Raw genomic sequence first — 6,703 nt, 5'->3', positions numbered from 1 at the left:
TACAGAACCAGTTACAGGATATGGGGTAGAGTTTTTGTATTTTTTAATTCTTTTTGACATCCTTTGCCATTGATGTCAAAGGGGGAGTAGCATGGAGAAAAATAATGCATAGAGGAGATCACTTGCTCAGGGGGAGCACACTCTTTTTGGGAACAGATTTTGGACTTCATTTTTGGATAACAGTTTTGGATTTTCCTCATGAGTGTTGCCATCAATTCCAAAGGGGGATATTGTTGGAATTCTACACTTTATGAGAATATGGTTGATATTGTCATTTATGGTAACCAATTGGTAATAAGTTTGTACACAGGCATCGACATCGTAGACATCATACATTGGCATGCACCGGCACCGGAAAACACATTCACTGACATCCAGATTATACCAAAAATGAAGTATACCGGCTCTCAGGCCGACATGAGACAAATTTTTGTTTATATGAATTGTATTGTAAATGTAATTAATTATCTGTAAGCTAACTTGGTAAATTGTATAGACTCATATATGTATGAGATCTTATAGATTACTTTGTAAGAAGAAGATAAAGATAGGAGATTATTATTACTGGTATATATAAAGACAACAAAAGGTTTTTGGTTAAGGTATTTGACTGAGATTAAACTGGTACTGAACTAGGCATTAGAGATGTTATTTTAAGTAGTACATTGTATTGGATTTAATTATGCATTTTGTAGTCATTGAGACTCTTCTATTGAGCAATGAGCTCTAGGCTGTTGTCCTTCTTGCATGTGCAGGCCCATGTTGTAAGTAATATTTATTCTGATTGGCCAATGAGTAAATATTGTGGGTCACAAATCCCACCGAGGTTTTTCCCACATCGGGTTTCCTCGCCAAAATCTTTTGTGTTAAGGTGTGCATTTATGTTGTCTCTGTTATTTCTCTTTACTTCATTATTTCTTGTTTACTGGTACATTGGTTTGGGTTGCAAATTTATAAATAAGTTTAAATATTCCATAAACTGGTTAGATACTAATTCACCCCACCCTCTCAGTGTCTTTGGGACTGTCATTGCATCTAATAGATGAAGGGGGAGATGTTTTCCTTTAGACTAGACCACAATGATAGACTATACTAAATAAGTGTGAATATAGAATGTTGTTAAATTCATTTTAGCATTGTGCCTAAAATGATTGAGCATTGGGAACAACTTGGACCAAAATATTTTAACCTTTTCATCTAAAGTGTCATACCTCATGATAACTTCTATGATAGTCTTCAACACCCCCAATATGTCTTCATAAATAAATCTATTTTGTAGGTGGCTAATCTTATCCCCTCTTTTGAGGAACTCTTTCATATCCCCCTGGTAGATTCCTATGGGTTTCCTAGGAAAGGAGAATCCTTCCATAGGATTTGGCTAGTAGTGTTTGAAATGAGCTACATAATAAAATTTAATGAGAGGCCCCTAACATCCACCAATCCTCTTTTTAGGAACATGAAATTTCAGCCAAGAGAAGAGGGTCATGACCCATCATAGCTTCGATATAGGATGCAATATTTTATTTCTAAATAATAGAATAGTATTCTTGGTAATTCTTAAGGGACACATAATTGTTGGGCTCTACTTGAATGATATCTCCTTCCATGACCAATAATAAATGCACATAAGAGAAACCAAGAACCACAATGGATAAAATACAAATAATAAAGGAAGGAAAACATAAAAAGGGAAAGCCAAACATAAATGTAAGATAAATTAGGAATAAATTCTAGGGAAGGGAATGCCACATCCATCCTAGGTAATCATAAACCTAAGAGATATAAAATTTGTGAAGCATTATTGTATAGGAATTGCCTCTAATATTGGAGGTGATGAAAAAATTATAATAATTGGAAATTACAAAATGCATATATTCTAAGAGATATTACAAGTTAGTCAAGACCTTAATGTTATGGACATATTATACCAAATTTTTAAAACTGTCTACTCAAGTGTTTCCTTCCCTAAAGGTATGCATGAATATAAACTAGTGTAGGGTCATCATATTTAAGAGAGATTCAACAGTAAGGTCAAATACAAACTAGCTAGGGTGGCTTCACCATTTATAATCATGATAGAATTCCTATATTCTCTTTTGATAACCACCTTGTGTAAAGACGTAAGATGTTCTAAATTCAATAATAAAATGAAATACTCTTTATTCTTAAATAAACTCATTATTCCTTTAATAAGTCTATTTTCTCCCATTAATCCATTCTTGTCTCTAAATCATTATTCTATCTATATCATAATATACACAATATTTCTATAAAGAGATAAAGATTCTTTATTCAATGAGAAAATGTAGTGGTATTTCAATCATATCTACATACAATACTTAGGCCTTTCTAATGCCTTAAGTTCAATAACAAGAAAAATATAAAGTAAAGAATGAGATGCATCATTTGATCTGCAATCCAAGCTATCTTCAATGCAATCTTTAGAATGAAGACAAGGACAAGATTCAGGTGTTTTTTCTGCCCAACCTTGAAGCTTATACTTCCTCGGAATTCTTAGTCAATCAAGAATACCTATCGCTGCACTAATTGCTTAGCAAAGACAATTCAATAGACAAGATAGAATCTAGTGCATGCCTAGAATGATACATGCATTTTCTATTTTCTAAAATTTCATTAAGAAGCAAGAAAGATCAATCAAGGATATGGTAAAGAGCATAAATAAACCCATTTATTTCAATGGCCAATTAGTTACTCGGCTGAGTATAATGCCATGCATAGCAATAAAATATAGTATGGAAAAGTAAATTATTCTCTATGATTCCACATTCAGCACTCACCGGAAGGTAACTTTCCCACAAACACAAACCTATCTAGCCTTTTCTATGTTCATATAAAACTAGAATAAATATATAAAAGATAATCTTTCATTTTTCAATTCTAGCTTCCTATTTCTCGCATGAAAAAAATACAATGTTAAAGAAGATAATCTTTCGGTAAATAGAAATAGAAGGAAACAATCTTTCATTTACAACCAATTTTATCTGACAAAAAGAATATTTCATGGACAAACAAATATATATCCGAAAAGAGAACAATATTTCACTTCTATCTTTTCAAGTAAATCAAAGACAAGAATTAAATTTGACACTAACATGTGTTTTCTATAATTTATGAATTGAACTATCTAAATTTTGTAAATTTTCTACAACTAGTATTAAGTAAGATGACATTTCATAATGGACATACCTATATGGCTTCTTCAAAATAAATTTCATATAATCAATTATCATGACTTCTAATGCATAAACTAATTCAAAGTTTAACTCTTTCTTCATTAGTGATCTTAAAAAAACAATTCTCAAGATAATTATATTCTTATTCTATAAATATATAATAAACTATTGCTCGATTAACAACCTACCTCTAAAATTCAACACCAAAATTATGATGTTCAACACTAATTCTTCTTCTAAATCTGATTGCAACACTTCTAGATTTCCAATGCTTTTCTTTCTCTATGTTTTAAAATTCCTTTTGTTGCGTTCTTTTCATCTCCATTCTTTGTTCTATCATCTCTGTTCTTTTTTTCCTATCATCTCTATTCTCTATTATTTCATCTATATTTTTTTGCATATTTCTTCCTCTTGTTTCTCCTCCAAAACCAACAGTCTATATATAGTGACAAATCTATACTAATTCCTATTTTCTAGCCAATCTCTCATAGTGGTGGACTGATTTATTGGTATCTAAGTGACACCACACATTTTTTAACTGCAACATCACAGTCCTAAATGGTTTCAAACACTTATGTGTTCTTCATGCAATGATATTCATCATCTACTACATGACACCAAATTGCTCAAGCTATTAAGTTCATTATTACCTGTGTTATTATGTGGGCTAGGCAATTGAATAGTTGATATTACTATTGACTCCCATTGCAATCCATGTAGTTTATTAGCTTCCCATGTACCACCGTTGGTATGCGGATTAGTTTGCATGCCATGTGATGCTTATTCTAATGGTATTTAGCCATGTCGATCAGTCCATATTCAAATTGAACTCTAAGTTTTATTTGCAACATGGTCGATTAATATTGATTTCACTTTGCAATAGTTTCTAAGTCTCTATGTTATGCTAAGTCGATTAGTATCTAACCCCCCATAAATGTACTTTGTCGACTATGACTTGTAGTGATAACCTGCCACCAAATTGAATAGATTGCTTTCAAATAAGTCACTTTCATGCATATATTAATTATAGTTAATGCATATATTTATTTATGTTTATATATATATGTGTGTGTGTGTGTGTGTGTGTGTGTGTGTGTGTATGTATATATATATAAATAATGATTTATCATAAAACAAAATAATTTAATTTCAACAATATATTTACATATATAATAATTACGTACATATATATGTGTATGATCAAATTTTTATTCGAACTCATATATAAAATACGTATATATATATAGTAATAAATCAATTCAAATTTAATTATCTTTTCTTTTTTTCAAGACATCATATAATTCATATACGTATATATATGTGTATATACTTTTATATGTATACATACATACATACATACATACATATGTATGTATGTATATATATATATATATATATATATATATATATATATATATATATATATATATATATATATATATATATATATATATATAATTATCATAAATCAAGAAGTGGAAATATAAGCACAATACTTAATCCATTTCACAAGATGCACATAAAATCATCAAAATACATGTAGAAATATTTAAATCAATCTATCAATTAAAACTACTCATTCCAATTTAAACAAACACTCAAATAAAGTCATTTAAATAATCTGTCTTTACAAGATGTAGATTATAAATTCTAATGTGGTGTGTGAGATTTTCGTCTATTCTAGCGAAGTCCAAGAGCTAAAACAACTCTACATGAACCCTGTTCTTGCCTTCATCCACGTTCACCTGTTCTTGCATTCACTTGCACTCAATTTCTCATTAGCAATGACGATCCCTAGTTTCATAAAAACAATATTGATCATTCAATTGCATTTACATAAATAACATAATGTAAATATTTTCATTGCATTTGAATTCCTATTTCATTATCATCTATTTCATTAAAAATTCCATTTCCATTTCATAAAAAAAAAAGCATCATTTTCAAAATAAGTAATTATAGATAAATATGGTTTGTGACATCCTTCCCCACTTGAAAGAGACATCGTCCTGATGTCTTATTATCTATCAATAAGCACATAGTATTTCAACATCATTGAATATTAACCATATACTATAGTCTCAAATCAAAACATAAACAATAACAATATCATCCATGCTTTCAAAGTTCTTAACATGTAAATCAAATCAGAGTACCATGGTATGTCATGAACTAGTAAGAAAATACTACTCTAAGAAAGAAAATGGGGAAAATGATGATCAATCATCTCAGCATCCTCCCATGTAGCACTATCCTCGAAATATTGGTCCCATTGGACCTTACACTGAATTAAATCTCTGCTACGTACCTTCATGCTATGTTGATCTAGGATTCAGATGGGCTCCACTAGCACCACGCTCGGATCCTATACCTATAAAGATCGCCAATCAAGAATATCAGATGCATTAGGATGATAAGATTTGAACAAAGAAATATGGAAAACATTATGGATTCAAGAAAGATCAGGTGGTAAAGCTAATCTATAAGCGACTGGATTAATAACTTCCAGCACATCAAAGGGTCCCACATATCTTGGTGCCAACTTTGATGATTTCTCAAATGAGATAGAGCTCTTATGAGGCTTGTCCCTCAAAAATACTTTATCTCTTGCAACAAATTGTCTAAAAGTCCTGTTTCTATCAGAATAGCTTTTCTATCTATCGGTTGCCTCTTTCAATATTGTCCTGATCAACTTCATTTGCCCATCCATTTCCTTGAGAAAATCGAGACCAATAATGAATCCTATCTTCCATTCTATCCCAACTAATGGGTGTGTGACACTTTCGTCCATAGAGTTCCTCGAAAGGTGCCATCCTTAAAGATGCATGAAAAGATTTGTAATATACAAACTCAACCAAAGGCAAATACTCCTCCCACTTGTATTGTTGATCCATGCAATACATTCATAAAAGATATTCCACAAGCTGATTAACCTTTTCTATTTGGCCATCGGTCTGAGGATGATATGATGAACTAAAGTTTAATCTGGTTCCCAAAGCTGCATTCAATGTTGTCCAAAACCTAGATGTCATCCTGGTATCCCTATCTGAAATAATGGTTTCTGGTACACCATGCAATCAAAATATTTCTTGCACAAATTTCTTTGTAAGAATAAATGATCCATCCTTGAGATTTCTAGGTATTAAATGTGCAACTTTTGTCAATTTATCCACAACTACTAAGATGGTATCATGCTTGTTTTTGCTCATAGGTAATCCCTGGATAAAATCCATACTGATTACTTGCCACTTATACTCAGGTATGACATGTTGAAACAAAAGTCCTATTGGATGAACATGCTCAACTTTTACTCACCGACATTCCAAACACTGTGCCACATACTCAATCACCTCTTTCCCGAGTTTAGGCCAAACATACAAAGATCTCAATTTAGCTACCATCTTTGTCACTCCAGGATGTCCCAAATAAGGTGTATTGTGCACCTCATGCAATATTAATTTTCTTAAGTCTCCACCTTCAGGAATATACATCCTTCCTTTGTATCTCAA

Source organism: Cryptomeria japonica, chromosome 1, assembly GCF_030272615.1.
Source record: "Cryptomeria japonica chromosome 1, Sugi_1.0, whole genome shotgun sequence".
In the NCBI taxonomy this organism is placed as follows: domain Eukaryota; kingdom Viridiplantae; phylum Streptophyta; class Pinopsida; order Cupressales; family Cupressaceae; genus Cryptomeria; species Cryptomeria japonica.
Note: the sequence above shows the minus strand (reverse complement) of the source record.